The sequence below is a fragment of the Phoenix dactylifera genome, chromosome 4, assembly GCF_051530095.1.
Source record: "Phoenix dactylifera cultivar Ajwa chromosome 4, Ajwa_hap1_PhDact_Kaust_v1.1, whole genome shotgun sequence".
Classification (NCBI taxonomy): Eukaryota; Viridiplantae; Streptophyta; class Magnoliopsida; order Arecales; family Arecaceae; genus Phoenix; species Phoenix dactylifera.
In genome coordinates this window covers 38,468,456-38,481,150 of record NC_143193.1, presented here as the reverse complement: position 1 = coordinate 38,481,150, position 12,695 = coordinate 38,468,456, and the positions used below count along the sequence as shown (strand labels likewise).

At 49.7% G+C, this 12,695-nt stretch overlaps 33 non-coding genes and 2 pseudogenes across 33 annotated transcripts; all 35 read left to right on the top strand.

Moving 5' to 3' along the window:
* The first annotated feature begins 34 nt into the window (after nt 1-34).
* LOC149765658 (5S ribosomal RNA) lies at nt 35-153 on the top strand. Its single transcript, XR_016405802.1, has one exon. It is a non-coding gene; the product is annotated as a 5S ribosomal RNA (ribosomal RNA).
* A 247-nt stretch (nt 154-400) lies between these two features.
* Nucleotides 401-519, top strand: LOC149765657 (5S ribosomal RNA). The gene has a single exon (XR_016405801.1). It is a non-coding gene; the product is annotated as a 5S ribosomal RNA (ribosomal RNA).
* Nucleotides 520-766: 247 nt separating this feature from the next.
* On the top strand, nt 767-884 carry LOC149765656 (5S ribosomal RNA). The gene has a single exon (XR_016406511.1). It is a non-coding gene; the product is annotated as a 5S ribosomal RNA (ribosomal RNA).
* A 247-nt stretch (nt 885-1,131) lies between these two features.
* Nucleotides 1,132-1,250, top strand: LOC149765655 (5S ribosomal RNA). The gene has a single exon (XR_016405665.1). It is a non-coding gene; the product is annotated as a 5S ribosomal RNA (ribosomal RNA).
* A 247-nt stretch (nt 1,251-1,497) lies between these two features.
* Nucleotides 1,498-1,616, top strand: LOC149765654 (5S ribosomal RNA). The gene has a single exon (XR_016402188.1). It is a non-coding gene; the product is annotated as a 5S ribosomal RNA (ribosomal RNA).
* Nucleotides 1,617-1,862: 246 nt separating this feature from the next.
* LOC149765653 (5S ribosomal RNA) lies at nt 1,863-1,981 on the top strand. The gene has a single exon (XR_016408717.1). It is a non-coding gene; the product is annotated as a 5S ribosomal RNA (ribosomal RNA).
* Nucleotides 1,982-2,228: 247 nt separating this feature from the next.
* On the top strand, nt 2,229-2,347 carry LOC149765652 (5S ribosomal RNA). Its single transcript, XR_016405800.1, has one exon. It is a non-coding gene; the product is annotated as a 5S ribosomal RNA (ribosomal RNA).
* Nucleotides 2,348-2,594: 247 nt separating this feature from the next.
* On the top strand, nt 2,595-2,713 carry LOC149765651 (5S ribosomal RNA). Its single transcript, XR_016405799.1, has one exon. It is a non-coding gene; the product is annotated as a 5S ribosomal RNA (ribosomal RNA).
* Nucleotides 2,714-2,960: 247 nt separating this feature from the next.
* On the top strand, nt 2,961-3,079 carry LOC149765650 (5S ribosomal RNA). Its single transcript, XR_016402187.1, has one exon. It is a non-coding gene; the product is annotated as a 5S ribosomal RNA (ribosomal RNA).
* Nucleotides 3,080-3,325: 246 nt separating this feature from the next.
* Nucleotides 3,326-3,444, top strand: LOC149765649 (5S ribosomal RNA). Its single transcript, XR_016408716.1, has one exon. It is a non-coding gene; the product is annotated as a 5S ribosomal RNA (ribosomal RNA).
* A 243-nt stretch (nt 3,445-3,687) lies between these two features.
* LOC149765648 (5S ribosomal RNA) lies at nt 3,688-3,805 on the top strand. The gene has a single exon (XR_016407927.1). It is a non-coding gene; the product is annotated as a 5S ribosomal RNA (ribosomal RNA).
* A 247-nt stretch (nt 3,806-4,052) lies between these two features.
* LOC149765647 (5S ribosomal RNA) lies at nt 4,053-4,171 on the top strand. The gene has a single exon (XR_016404440.1). It is a non-coding gene; the product is annotated as a 5S ribosomal RNA (ribosomal RNA).
* Nucleotides 4,172-4,418: 247 nt separating this feature from the next.
* On the top strand, nt 4,419-4,536 carry LOC149765646 (5S ribosomal RNA). Its single transcript, XR_016407926.1, has one exon. It is a non-coding gene; the product is annotated as a 5S ribosomal RNA (ribosomal RNA).
* Nucleotides 4,537-4,783: 247 nt separating this feature from the next.
* Nucleotides 4,784-4,901, top strand: LOC149765645 (5S ribosomal RNA). The gene has a single exon (XR_016407925.1). It is a non-coding gene; the product is annotated as a 5S ribosomal RNA (ribosomal RNA).
* Nucleotides 4,902-5,148: 247 nt separating this feature from the next.
* Nucleotides 5,149-5,267, top strand: LOC149765644 (5S ribosomal RNA). Its single transcript, XR_016406824.1, has one exon. It is a non-coding gene; the product is annotated as a 5S ribosomal RNA (ribosomal RNA).
* Nucleotides 5,268-5,514: 247 nt separating this feature from the next.
* Nucleotides 5,515-5,633, top strand: LOC149765643 (5S ribosomal RNA). Its single transcript, XR_016405798.1, has one exon. It is a non-coding gene; the product is annotated as a 5S ribosomal RNA (ribosomal RNA).
* Nucleotides 5,634-5,880: 247 nt separating this feature from the next.
* LOC149765642 (5S ribosomal RNA) lies at nt 5,881-5,998 on the top strand. The gene has a single exon (XR_016406510.1). It is a non-coding gene; the product is annotated as a 5S ribosomal RNA (ribosomal RNA).
* A 247-nt stretch (nt 5,999-6,245) lies between these two features.
* On the top strand, nt 6,246-6,364 carry LOC149765641 (5S ribosomal RNA). Its single transcript, XR_016408686.1, has one exon. It is a non-coding gene; the product is annotated as a 5S ribosomal RNA (ribosomal RNA).
* A 247-nt stretch (nt 6,365-6,611) lies between these two features.
* LOC149765640 (5S ribosomal RNA) lies at nt 6,612-6,730 on the top strand. Its single transcript, XR_016402186.1, has one exon. It is a non-coding gene; the product is annotated as a 5S ribosomal RNA (ribosomal RNA).
* A 246-nt stretch (nt 6,731-6,976) lies between these two features.
* LOC149765639 (5S ribosomal RNA) lies at nt 6,977-7,095 on the top strand (annotated as a pseudogene).
* A 247-nt stretch (nt 7,096-7,342) lies between these two features.
* Nucleotides 7,343-7,460, top strand: LOC149765638 (5S ribosomal RNA). The gene has a single exon (XR_016404962.1). It is a non-coding gene; the product is annotated as a 5S ribosomal RNA (ribosomal RNA).
* A 247-nt stretch (nt 7,461-7,707) lies between these two features.
* LOC149765637 (5S ribosomal RNA) lies at nt 7,708-7,826 on the top strand. The gene has a single exon (XR_016406823.1). It is a non-coding gene; the product is annotated as a 5S ribosomal RNA (ribosomal RNA).
* Nucleotides 7,827-8,073: 247 nt separating this feature from the next.
* On the top strand, nt 8,074-8,192 carry LOC149765636 (5S ribosomal RNA). The gene has a single exon (XR_016405797.1). It is a non-coding gene; the product is annotated as a 5S ribosomal RNA (ribosomal RNA).
* A 247-nt stretch (nt 8,193-8,439) lies between these two features.
* LOC149765635 (5S ribosomal RNA) lies at nt 8,440-8,558 on the top strand. Its single transcript, XR_016405796.1, has one exon. It is a non-coding gene; the product is annotated as a 5S ribosomal RNA (ribosomal RNA).
* Nucleotides 8,559-8,805: 247 nt separating this feature from the next.
* Nucleotides 8,806-8,923, top strand: LOC149765634 (5S ribosomal RNA). Its single transcript, XR_016406382.1, has one exon. It is a non-coding gene; the product is annotated as a 5S ribosomal RNA (ribosomal RNA).
* Nucleotides 8,924-9,170: 247 nt separating this feature from the next.
* On the top strand, nt 9,171-9,289 carry LOC149765633 (5S ribosomal RNA). The gene has a single exon (XR_016402839.1). It is a non-coding gene; the product is annotated as a 5S ribosomal RNA (ribosomal RNA).
* A 247-nt stretch (nt 9,290-9,536) lies between these two features.
* LOC149765632 (5S ribosomal RNA) lies at nt 9,537-9,655 on the top strand. The gene has a single exon (XR_016405148.1). It is a non-coding gene; the product is annotated as a 5S ribosomal RNA (ribosomal RNA).
* A 247-nt stretch (nt 9,656-9,902) lies between these two features.
* LOC149765631 (5S ribosomal RNA) lies at nt 9,903-10,020 on the top strand. The gene has a single exon (XR_016406483.1). It is a non-coding gene; the product is annotated as a 5S ribosomal RNA (ribosomal RNA).
* Nucleotides 10,021-10,267: 247 nt separating this feature from the next.
* Nucleotides 10,268-10,386, top strand: LOC149765630 (5S ribosomal RNA; annotated as a pseudogene).
* A 247-nt stretch (nt 10,387-10,633) lies between these two features.
* Nucleotides 10,634-10,752, top strand: LOC149765629 (5S ribosomal RNA). Its single transcript, XR_016402838.1, has one exon. It is a non-coding gene; the product is annotated as a 5S ribosomal RNA (ribosomal RNA).
* A 247-nt stretch (nt 10,753-10,999) lies between these two features.
* Nucleotides 11,000-11,118, top strand: LOC149765628 (5S ribosomal RNA). The gene has a single exon (XR_016405147.1). It is a non-coding gene; the product is annotated as a 5S ribosomal RNA (ribosomal RNA).
* Nucleotides 11,119-11,364: 246 nt separating this feature from the next.
* LOC149765627 (5S ribosomal RNA) lies at nt 11,365-11,482 on the top strand. Its single transcript, XR_016406482.1, has one exon. It is a non-coding gene; the product is annotated as a 5S ribosomal RNA (ribosomal RNA).
* A 247-nt stretch (nt 11,483-11,729) lies between these two features.
* LOC149765626 (5S ribosomal RNA) lies at nt 11,730-11,848 on the top strand. The gene has a single exon (XR_016406822.1). It is a non-coding gene; the product is annotated as a 5S ribosomal RNA (ribosomal RNA).
* Nucleotides 11,849-12,095: 247 nt separating this feature from the next.
* Nucleotides 12,096-12,214, top strand: LOC149765625 (5S ribosomal RNA). The gene has a single exon (XR_016402837.1). It is a non-coding gene; the product is annotated as a 5S ribosomal RNA (ribosomal RNA).
* Nucleotides 12,215-12,461: 247 nt separating this feature from the next.
* On the top strand, nt 12,462-12,580 carry LOC149765624 (5S ribosomal RNA). The gene has a single exon (XR_016405146.1). It is a non-coding gene; the product is annotated as a 5S ribosomal RNA (ribosomal RNA).
* Nucleotides 12,581-12,695: the final 115 nt, after the last annotated feature.

Genomic DNA, 12,695 nt, shown 5'->3' with positions numbered 1-12,695 from the left:
TTGTCATAAAAGGGAGTTTCGATGGGCAAGTCATGGGTGCGATCATACCAGCACTAATGCACCGGATCCCATCAGAACTCCGCAGTTTAGCGTGCTTGGGCGAGAGTAGTACTAGGATGGGTGGCCCCCTGGGAAGTCCTCGTGTTGCACCCCTTTTATTTTTTGCCCGCTTTTTTATTTTTTGATAATATTTATTTTTAATTTTTCGGCTTTTGGCTTTTTCTCTTCGGATAATTTTTTTCCCCCGAAAATATACTGAGTCCGGAGACTGGCGGTGCCATGCCGCATAACGGGACCAGCGCGTTGAATCCTACGCCAGAACGGCCCCGGCGGCGCGAATGTCTCGGGCCGTCGAGGTCTGCTGCTTTGTCATAAAAGGGAGTTTCGATGGGCAAGTCATGGGTGCGATCATACCAGCACTAATGCACCGGATCCCATCAGAACTCCGCAGTTTAGCGTGCTTGGGCGAGAGTAGTACTAGGATGGGTGGCCCCCTGGGAAGTCCTCGTGTTGCACCCCTTTTATTTTTTGCCCGCTTTTTTATTTTTTGATAATATTTATTTTTAATTTTTCGGCTTTTGGCTTTTTCTCTTCGGATAATTTTTTTTCCCCGAAAATAAACTGAGTCCGGAGACTGGAGGTGCCATGCCGCATAGCGGGACCAGCGCGTTGAATCCTACGCCAGAACGGCCCCGGCGGCGCGAATGTCTCGGGCCGTCGAGGTCTGCTGCTTTGTCATAAAAGGGAGTTTCGATGGGCATGTCATGGGTGCGATCATACCAGCACTAATGCACCGGATCCCATCAGAACTCCGTAGTTAAGCGTGCTTGGGCGAGATTAGTACTAGGATGGGTGACCCCCGGGAAGTCCTCGTGTTGCACCTCTTTTATTTTTTGCCCGCTTTTTTATTTTTTGATAATATTTATTTTTAATTTTTCAGCTTTTGGCTTTTTCTCTTCGGATAATTTTTTTTCCCCGAAAATAAACTGAGTCCGGAGACTGGCGGTGCCATGCCGCATAGCGGGACCAGCGCGTTGAATCCTACGCCAGAACGGCCCCGGCGGCGCGAATGTCTCGGGCCGTCGAGGTCTGTTACTTTGTCATAAAAGGGAGTTTCGAAGGGCATGTCATGGGTGCGATCATACCAGCACTAATGCATCGGATCCCATCAGAACTCCGCAGTTAAGCGGGCTTGGGCGAGAGTAGTACTAGGATGGGTGACCCCCTGGGAAGTCCTCGTGTTGCACCCCTTATATTTTTTGCCCCTTTTTTTATTTTTTGATAATATTTATTTTTAATTTTTCGGCTTTTGGCTTTTCCTCTTCGGATAATTTTTTTCCCCCGAAAATAAACTGAGTCCGGAGACTGGCGGTGCCATGCCGCATAGCGGGACCAGCGCGTTGAATCCTTCGCCAGAACGGCCCCGGCGGCGCGAATGTCTCGGGCCATCGAGGTCTGCTGCTTTGTCATAAAAGGGAGTTTCGATGGGCATGTCATGGTTGCGATCATACCAGCACTAATGCACCGGATCCCATCAGAACTCCGCAGTTAAGCGTGCTTGGGCGAGAGTAGTACTAGGATGGGTGACCCCCTGGGAAGTCCTCGTGTTGCACCCTTTTTATTTTTTGCCCGCTTTTTTATTTTTTGATAATATTTATTTTTAATTTTTCGGCTTTTGGCTTTTTCTCTTCGGATAATTTTTTCCCCCGAAAATAAACTGAGTCCGGGGACTCGCGGTGCCATGCCGCATAGCGGGACCAGCGTGTTGAATCCTACGTCAGAACGTCCCCGGCGGCGCGAATGTCTCGGGCCATCGAGGTCTGCTGCTTTGTCATAAAAGGGAGTTTCGAAGGGCATGTCATGGGAGCGATCATACTAGCACTAATGCACCGGATCCCATCAGAACTCCGCAGTTAAGCGAGCTTGGGCGAGAGTAGTACTAGGATGGGTGGCCCCCTGGGAAGTCCTCGTGTTGCACCCCTTTTATTTTTTGCCCGCTTTTTTATTTTTTGATAATATTTATTTTTAATTTTCTGGCTTTTGGCTTTTTCTCTTCGGATAATTTTTTTTCCCCGAAAATAAACTGAGTCTGGAGACTGGCGGTGCCATGCCGCATAGCGGGACCAGCGCGTTGAATCCTACGCCAGAACGGCCCCGGCGGCGCGAATGTCTCGGGCCGTCGAGGTCTGCTGCTTTGTCATAAAAGGGAGTTTCGATGGGCATGTCATGGGTGCGATCATACCAGCACTAATGCACCGGATCCCATCAGAACTCCGCAGTTTAGCGTGCTTGGGCGAGAGTAGTACTAGGATGGGTGGCCCCCTGGGAAGTCCTCGTGTTGCACCCCTTTTATTTTTTGCACGCTTTTTTATTTTTTCATAATATTTATTTTTAATTTTTCGGCTTTTGGCTTTTCCTCTTCGGATAATTTTTTTCCCCCGAAAATAAACTGAGTCCGGAGACTGGCGGTGCCATGCCGCATAACGGGACCAGCGCGTTGAATCCTACGCCAGAACGGCCCCGGCGGCGCGAATGTCTCGGGCCGTCGAGGTCTGCTGCTTTGTCATAAAAGGGAGTTTCGATGGGCAAGTCATGGGTGCGATCATACCAGCACTAATGCACCGGATCCCATCAGAACTCCGCAGTTTAGCGTGCTTGGGCGAGAGTAGTACTAGGATGGGTGGCCCCCTGGGAAGTCCTCGTGTTGCACCCCTTTTATTTTTTGCCCGCTTTTTTATTTTTTGATAATATTTATTTTTAATTTTTCGGCTTTTGGCTTTTTCTCTTCGGATAATTTTTTTCCCCCGAAAATAAACTGAGTCCGGAGACTGGCGGTGCCATGCCGCATAGCGGGACCAGCGCGTTGAATCCTTCGCCAGAACGGCCCCGGCGGCGCGAATGTCTCGGGCCATCGAGGTCTGCTGCTTTGTCATAAAAGGGAGTTTCGATGGGCATGTCATGGTTGCGATCATACCAGCACTAATGCACCGGATCCCATCAGAACTCCGCAGTTAAGCGTGCTTGGGCGAGAGTAGTACTAGGATGGGTGACCCCCTGGGAAGTCCTCGTGTTGCACCCTTTTTATTTTTTGCCCGCTTTTTTATTTTTTGATAATATTTATTTTTAATTTTTCGGCTTTTGGCTTTTTCTCTTCGGATAATTTTTTCCCCCGAAAATAAACTGAGTCCGGGGACTCGCGGTGCCATGCCGCATAGCGGGACCAGCGTGTTGAATCCTACGCCAGAACGTCCCCGGCGGCGCGAATGTCTCGGGCCATCGAGGTCTGCTGCTTTGTCATAAAAGGGAGTTTCGAAGGGCATGTCATGGGAGCGATCATACTAGCACTAATGCACCGGATCCCATCAGAACTCCGCAGTTAAGCGAGCTTGGGCGAGAGTAGTACTAGGATGGGTGGCCCCCTGGGAAGTCCTCGTGTTGCACCCCTTTTATTTTTTGCCCGCTTTTTTATTTTTTGATAATATTTATTTTTAATTTTTTGGCTTTTGGCTTTTTCTCTTCGGATAATTTTTTTCCCCCGAAAATAAACTGAGTCTGGAGACTGTGCCATGCCGCATAGCGGGACCAGCGCGTTGAATCCTACGCCAGAACGGCCCCGGCGGCGCGAATGTCTCGGGCCGTCGAGGTCTGCTGCTTTGTCATAAAAGGGAGTTTCGATGGGCATGTCATGGGTGCGATCATACCAGCACTAATGCACCGGATCCCATCAGAACTCCGCAATTAAGCGTGCTTGGGCGAGATTAGTACTAGGATGGGTGACCCCCGGGAAGTCCTCGTGTTGCACCCCTTTTATTTTTTGCCCGCTTTTTTATTTTTTGATAATATTTATTTTTAATTTTTCGGCTTCTGGCTTTTTCTCTTCGGATAATTTTTTTCCCCCGAAAATAAACTGAGTCCGGAGACTGGCGGTGCCATGCCGCATAGCGGGACCAGCGCGTTGAATCCTTCGCCAGAACGGCCCCGGCGGCGCGAATGTCTCGGGCCATCGAGGTCTGCTGCTTTGTCATAAAAGGGAGTTTCGATGGGCATGTCATGGTTGCGATCATACCAGCACTAATGCACCGGATCCCATCAGAACTCCGCAGTTAAGCGTGCTTGGGCGAGAGTAGTACTAGGATGGGTGGCCCCCTGGGAAGTCCTCGTGTTGCACCCCTTTTATTTTTTGCCCGCTTTTTTATTTTTTGATAATATTTATTTTTAATTTTTTGGCTTTTGGCTTTTTCTCTTCGGATAATTTTTTTCCCCCGAAAATAAACTGAGTCTGGAGACTGGCGGTGCCATGCCGCATAGCGGGACCAGCGCGTTGAATCCTACGCCAGAACGGCCCCGGCGGCGCGAATGTCTCGGGCCGTCGAGGTCTGCTGCTTTGTCATAAAAGGGAGTTTCGATGGGCATGTCATGGGTGCGATCATACCAGCACTAATGCACCGGATCCCATCAGAACTCCGCAATTAAGCGTGCTTGGGCGAGATTAGTACTAGGATGGGTGACCCCCGGGAAGTCCTCGTGTTGCACCCCTTTTATTTTTTGCCCGCTTTTTTATTTTTTGATAATATTTATTTTTAATTTTTCGGCTTCTGGCTTTTTCTCTTCGGATAATTTTTTTCCCCCGAAAATAAACTGAGTCTGGAGACTGGCGGTGCCATGCCGCATAGCGGGACCAGCGCGTTGAATCCTACGCCAGAACGGCCCCGGCGGCGCGAATGTCTCGGGCCGTCGAGGTCTGCTGCTTTGTCATAAAAGGGAGTTTCGATGGGCATGTCATGGGTGCGATCATACCAGCACTAATGCACCGGATCCCATCAGAACTCCGCAATTAAGCGTGCTTGGGCGAGATTAGTACTAGGATGGGTGACCCCCGGGAAGTCCTCGTGTTGCACCCCTTTTATTTTTTGCCCGCTTTTTTATTTTTTGATAATATTTATTTTTAATTTTTCGGCTTCTGGCTTTTTCTCTTCGGATAATTTTTTTCCCCCGAAAATAAACTGAGTCCGGAGACTGGCGGTGCCATGCCGCATAGCGGGAGCAGCGCGTTGAATCCTACGCCAGAACGGCCCCGGCGGCGCGAATGTCTCGGGCCGTCGAGGTCTGCTGCTTTGTCATAAAAGGGAGTTTCGAAGGGCATGTCATGGGTGCGATCATACCAGCACTAATGCACCGGATCCCATCAGAACTCCGCAGTTAAGCGGGCTTGAGCGAGAGTAGTACTAGGATGGGTGACCCCCTGGGAAGTCCTCGTGTTGCACCCCTTTTATTTTTTGCCCGCTTTTTTATTTTTTGATAATATTTATTTTTAATTTTTCGGCTTTTGGCTTTTTCTCTTCGGATAATTTTTTTCCCCCGAAAATATACTGAGTCCGGAGACTGGCGGTGCCATGCCGCATAACGGGACCAGCGCGTTGAATCCTACGCCAGAACGGCCCCGGCGGCGCGAATGTCTCGGGCCATCGAGGTCTGCTGCTTTGTCATAAAAGGGAGTTTCGATGGGCAAGTCATGGGTGCGATCATACCAGCACTAATGCACCGGATCCCATCAGAACTCCGCAGTTTAGCGTGCTTGGGCGAGAGTAGTACTAGGATGGGTGGCCCCCTGGGAAGTCCTCGTGTTGCACCCCTTTTATTTTTTGCCCGCTTTTTTATTTTTTGATAATATTTATTTTTAATTTTTCGGCTTTTGGCTTTTTCTCTTCGGATAATTTTTTTTCCCCGAAAATAAACTGAGTCCGGAGACTGGAGGTGCCATGCCGCATAGCGGGACCAGCGCGTTGAATCCTACGCCAGAACGGCCCCGGCGGCGCGAATGTCTCGGGCCGTCGAGGTCTGCTGCTTTGTCATAAAAGGGAGTTTCGATGGGCATGTCATGGGTGCGATCATACCAGCACTAATGCACCGGATCCCATCAGAACTCCGTAGTTAAGCGTGCTTGGGCGAGATTAGTACTAGGATGGGTGACCCCCGGGAAGTCCTCGTGTTGCACCTCTTTTATTTTTTGCCCGCTTTTTTATTTTTTGATAATATTTATTTTTAATTTTTCAGCTTTTGGCTTTTTCTCTTCGGATAATTTTTTTGCCCCGAAAATAAACTGAGTCCGGAGACTGGCGGTGCCATGCCGCATAGCGGGACCAGCGCGTTGAATCCTACGCCAGAACGGCCCCGGCGGCGCGAATGTCTCGGGCCGTCGAGGTCTGTTACTTTGTCATAAAAGGGAGTTTCGAAGGGCATGTCATGGGTGCGATCATACCAGCACTAATGCATCGGATCCCATCAGAACTCGGCAGTTAAGCGGGCTTGGGCGAGAGTAGTACTAGGATGGGTGACCCCCTGGGAAGTCCTCGTGTTGCACCCCTTATATTTTTTGCCCCTTTTTTTATTTTTTGATAATATTTATTTTTAATTTTTCGGCTTTTGGCTTTTCCTCTTCGGATAATTTTTTTCCCCCGAAAATAAACTGAGTCCGGAGACTGGCGGTGCCATGCCGCATAGCGGGACCAGCGCCTTGAATCCTTCGCCAGAACGGCCCCGGCGGCGCGAATGTCTCGGGCCATCGAGGTCTGCTGCTTTGTCATAAAAGGGAGTTTCGATGGGCATGTCATGGTTGCGATCATACCAGCACTAATGCACCGGATCCCATCAGAACTCCGCAGTTAAGCGTGCTTGGGCGAGAGTAGTACTAGGATGGGTGACCCCCTGGGAAGTCCTCGTGTTGCACCCTTTTTATTTTTTGCCCGCTTTTTTATTTTTTGATAATATTTATTTTTAATTTTTCGGCTTTTGGCTTTTTCTCTTCGGATAATTTTTTCCCCCGAAAATAAACTGAGTCCGGGGACTCGCGGTGCCATGCCGCATAGCGGGACCAGCGTGTTGAATCCTACGCCAGAACGTCCCCGGCGGCGCGAATGTCTCGGGCCATCGAGGTCTGCTGCTTTGTCATAAAAGGGAGTTTCGAAGGGCATGTCATGGGAGCGATCATACTAGCACTAATGCACCGGATCCCATCAGAACTCGGCAGTTAAGCGAGCTTGGGCGAGAGTAGTACTAGGATGGGTGGCCCCCTGGGAAGTCCTCGTGTTGCACCCCTTTTATTTTTTGCCCGCTTTTTTATTTTTTGATAATATTTATTTTTAATTTTTCGGCTTTTGTCTTTTTCTCTTCGGATAATTTTTTTCCCCCGAAAATAAACTGAGTCTGGAGACTGGCGGTGCCATGCCGCATAGCGGGACCAGCGCGTTGAATCCTACGCCAGAACGGCCCCGGCGGCGCGAATGTCTCGGGCCGTCGAGGTCTGCTGCTTTGTCATAAAAGGGAGTTTCGATGGGCATGTCATGGGTGCGATCATACCAGCACTAATGCACCGGATCCCATCAGAACTCCGCAGTTAAGCGTGCTTGGGCGAGATTAGTACTAGGATGGGTGACCCCCGGGAAGTCCTCGTGTTGCACCCCTTTTATTTTTTGCCCGCTTTTTTATTTTTTGATAATATTTATTTTTAATTTTTCGGCTTCTGGCTTTTTCTCTTCGGATAATTTTTTTCCCCCGAAAATAAACTGAGTCCGGAGACTGGCGGTGCCATGCCGCATAGCGGGAGCAGCGCGTTGAATCCTACGCCAGAACGGCCCCGGCGGCGCGAATGTCTCGGGCCGTCGAGGTCTGCTGCTTTGTCATAAAAGGGAGTTTCGAAGGGCATGTCATGGGTGCGATCATACCAGCACTAATGCACCGGATCCCATCAGAACTCCGCAGTTAAGCGGGCTTGAGCGAGAGTAGTACTAGGATGGGTGACCCCCTGGGAAGTCCTCGTGTTGCACCCCTTTTATTTTTTGCACGCTTTTTTATTTTTTCATAATATTTATTTTTAATTTTTCGGCTTTTGGCTTTTCCTCTTCGGATAATTTTTTTCCCCCGAAAATAAACTGAGTCCGGAGACTGGCGGTGCCATGCCGCATAACGGGACCAGCGCGTTGAATCCTACGCCAGAACGGCCCCGACGGCGCGAATGTCTCGGGCCGTCGAGGTCTGCTGCTTTGTCATAAAAGGGAGTTTCGATGGGCAAGTCATGGGTGCGATCATACCAGCACTAATGCACCGGATCCCATCAGAACTCCGCAGTTTAGCGTGCTTGGGCGAGAGTAGTACTAGGATGGGTGGCCCCCTGGGAAGTCCTCGTGTTGCACCCCTTTTATTTTTTGCCCGCTTTTTTATTTTTTGATAATATTTATTTTTAATTTTTCGGCTTTTGGCTTTTTCTCTTCGGATAATTTTTTTCCCCCGAAAATAAACTGAGTCCGGAGACTGGCGGTGCCATGCCGCATAACGGGACCAGCGCGTTGAATCCTACGCCAGAACGGCCCCGGCGGCGCGAATGTCTCGGGCCGTCGAGGTCTGCTGCTTTGTCATAAAAGGGAGTTTCGATGGGCAAGTCATGGGTGCGATCATACCAGCACTAATGCACCGGATCCCATCAGAACTCCGCAGTTTAGCGTGCTTGGGCGAGAGTAGTACTAGGATGGGTGGCCCCCTGGGAAGTCCTCGTGTTGCACCCCTTTTATTTTTTGCCCGCTTTTTTATTTTTTGATAATATTTATTTTTAATTTTTCGGCTTTTGGCTTTTTCTCTTCGGATAATTTTTTTTCCCCGAAAATAAACTGAGTCCGGAGACTGGAGGTGCCATGCCGCATAGCGGGACCAGCGCGTTGAATCCTACGCCAGAACGGCCCCGGCGGCGCGAATGTCTCGGGCCGTCGAGGTCTGCTGCTTTGTCATAAAAGGGAGTTTCGATGGGCATGTCATGGGTGCGATCATACCAGCACTAATGCACCGGATCCCATCAGAACTCCGCAGTTAAGCGTGCTTGGGCGAGATTAGTACTAGGATGGGTGACCCCCGGGAAGTCCTCGTGTTGCACCTCTTTTATTTTTTGCCCGCTTTTTTATTTTTTGATAATATTTATTTTTAATTTTTCAGCTTTTGGCTTTTTCTCTTCGGATAATTTTTTTCCCCCGAAAATAAACTGAGTCCGGAGACTGGCGGTGCCATGCCGCATAGCGGGAGCAGCGCGTTGAATCCTACGCCAGAACGGCCTCGGCGGCGCGAATGTCTCGGGCCGTCGAGGTCTGCTGCTTTGTCATAAAAGGGAGTTTCGAAGGGCATGTCATGGGTGCGATCATACCAGCACTAATGCACCGGATCCCATCAGAACTCCGCAGTTAAGCGGGCTTGGGCGAGAGTAGTACTAGGATGGGTGACCCCCTGGGAAGTCCTCGTGTTGCACCCCTTTTATTTTTTGCCCGCTTTATTATTTTTTCATAATATTTATTTTTAATTTTTCGGCTTTTGGCTTTTCCTCTTCGGATAATTTTTTTCCCCTGAAAATAAACTAAGTCCGGAGACTGGCGGTGCCATGCCGCATAGCGGGACCAGCGCGTTGAATCCTACGCCAGAACGGCCCCGGCGGCGCGAATGTCTCGGGCCGTCGAGGTCTGCTACTTTGTCATAAAAGGGAGTTTCGATGGGCAAGTCATGGGTGCGATCATACCAGCACTAATGCACCGGATCCCATCAGAACTCCACAGTTAAGCGTGCTTGGGCGAGAGTAGTACTAGGATGGGTGGCCCCCTGGGAAGTCCTCGTGTTGCACCCCTTTTATTTTTTGCCCGCTTTTTTATTTTTTGATAATATTTATTTTTAATTTTTCGGCTTTTGGCTTTTTCTCTTCGGATAATTTTTTTCCCCCGAAAATAAACTGAGTCCGGAGACTGGCGGTGCCATGCCGCATAGCGGGACCAGCGCGTTGAATCCTACGCCAGAACGGCCCCGGCGGCGCGAATGTCTCGGGCCGTCGAGGTCTGCTGCTTTGTCATAAAAGGGAGTTTCGATGGGCATGTCATGGGTGCGATCATACCAGCACTAATGCACCGGATCCCATCAGAACTCCGCAGTTAAGCGTGCTTGGGCGAGATTAGTACTAGGATGGGTGACCCCCGGGAAGTCCTCGTGTTGCGCCCCTTTTATTTTTTGCCCGCTTTTTTATTTTTTGATAATATTTATTTTTAATTTTTTGGCTTTTGGCTTTTTCTCTTCGGATAATTTTTTTCCCCCGAAAATAAACTGAGTCCGGAGACTGGCGGTGCCATGCCGCATAGCGGGAGCAGCGCGTTGAATCCTACGCCAGAACGGCCCCGGCGGCGCGAATGTCTGGGGCCGTCGAGGTCTGCTGCTTTGTCATAAAAGGGAGTTTCGAAGGGCATGTCATGGGTGCAATCATACCAGCACTAATGCACCGGATCCCATCAGAACTCCACAGTTAAGCGGGCTTGAGCGAGAGTAGTACTAGGATGGGTGACCCCCTGGGAAGTCCTCGTGTTGCACCCCTTTTATTTTTTGACCGCTTTTTTATTTTTTGATAATATTTATTTTTAATTTTTCAGCTTTTGGCTTTTTCCCTTCGGATAATTTTTTTCCCCTGAAAATAAACTGAGTCCGGAGACTGGCGGTGCCATGCCGCATAGCGGGAGCAGCGCGTTGAATCCTACGCCAGAACGGCCCCGACGGCGCGAATGTCTCGGGCCGTCGAGGTCTGCTGCTTTGTCATAAAAGGGAGTTTCGAAGGGCATGTCATGGGTGCGATCATACCAGCACTAATGCACCGGATCCCATCAGAACTCCGCAGTTAAGCGGGCTTGGGCGAGAGTAGTACTAGGATGGGTGACCCCCTGGGAAGTCCTCGTGTTGCACCCCTTTTATTTTTTGCCCGCTTTATTATTTTTTCATAATATTTATTTTTAATTTTTCGGCTTTTGGCTTTTCCTCTTCGGATAATTTTTTTCCCCTGAAAATAAACTAAGTCCGGAGACTGGCGGTGCCATGCCGCATAGCGGGACCAGCGCGTTGAATCCTACGCCAGAACGGCCCCGGCGGCGCGAATGTCTCGGGCCGTCGAGGTCTGCTACTTTGTCATAAAAGGGAGTTTCGATGGGCAAGTCATGGGTGCGATCATACCAGCACTAATGCACCGGATCCCATCAGAACTCCACAGTTAAGCGTGCTTGGGCGAGAGTAGTACTAGGATGGGTGGCCCCCTGGGAAGTCCTCGTGTTGCACCCCTTTTATTTTTTGCCCGCTTTTTTATTTTTTGATAATATTTATTTTTAATTTTTCGGCTTTTGGCTTTTTCTCTTCGGATAATTTTTTCCCCCGAAAATAAACTGAGTCCGGAGACTGGCGGTGCCATGCCGCATAGCGGGACCAGCGCGTTGAATCCTACGCCAGAACGGCCCCGGCGGCGCGAATGTCTCGGGCCGTCGAGGTCTGCTGCTTTGTCATAAAAGGGAGTTTCGATGGGCATGTCATGGGTGCGATCATACCAGCACTAATGCACCGGATCCCATCAGAACTCCGCAGTTAAGCGTGCTTGGGCGAGATTAGTACTAGGATGGGTGACCCCCGGGAAGTCCTCGTGTTGCGCCCCTTTTATTTTTTGCCCGCTTTTTTATTTTTTGATAATATTTATTTTTAATTTTTTGGCTTTTGGCTTTTTCTCTTCGGATAATTTTTTTCCCCCGAAAATAAACTGAGTCCGGAGACTGGCGGTGCCATGCCGCATAGCGGGAGCAGCGCGTTGAATCCTACGCCAGAACGGCCCCGGCGGCGCGAATGTCTGGGGCCGTCGAGGTCTGCTGCTTTGTCATAAAAGGGAGTTTCGAAGGGCATGTCATGGGTGCGATCATACCAGCACTAATGCACCGGATCCCATCAGAACTCCGCAGTTAAGCGGGCTTGAGCGAGAGTAGTACTAGGATGGGTGACCCCCTGGGAAGTCCTCGTGTTGCACCCCTTTTATTTTTTGCCCGCTTTTTTATTTTTTGATAATATTTATTTTTAATTTTTCAGCTTTTGGCTTTTTCCCTTCGGATAATTTTTTTCCCCTGAAAATAAACTGAGTCCGGAGACTGGCGGTGCCATGCCGCATAGCGGGAGCAGCGCGTTGAATCCTACGCCAGAACGGCCCCGACGGCGCGAATGTCTCGGGCCGTCGAGGTCTGCTGCTTTGTCATAAAAGGGAGTTTCGAAGGGCATGTCATGGGTGCGATCATACCAGCACTAATGCACCGGATCCCATCAGAACTCCGCAGTTAAGCGGGCTTGGGCGAGAGTAGTACTAGGATGGGTGACCCCCTGGGAAGTCCTCGTGTTGCACCCCTTTTATTTTTTGCCCGCTTTATTATTTTTTCATAATATTTATTTTTAATTTTTCGGCTTTTGGCTTTTCCTCTTCGGATAATTTTTTTCCCCTGAAAATAAACTAAGTCCGGAGACTGGCGGTGCCATGCCGCATAGCGGGACCAGCGCGTTGAATCCTACGCCAGAACGGCCCCGGCGGCGCGAATGTCTCGGGCCGTCGAGGTCTGCTACTTTGTCATAAAAGGGAGTTTCGATGGGCAAGTCATGGGTGCGATCATACCAGCACTAATGCACCGGATCCCATCAGAACTCCACAGTTAAGCGTGCTTGGGCGAGAGTAGTACTAGGATGGGTGGCCCCCTGGGAAGTCCTCGTGTTGCACCCCTTTTATTTTTTGCCCGCTTTTTTATTTTTTGATAATATTTATTTTTAATTTTTCGGCTTTTGGCTTTTTCTCTTCGGATAATTTTTTTCCCCCGAAAATAAACTGAGTCCGGAGA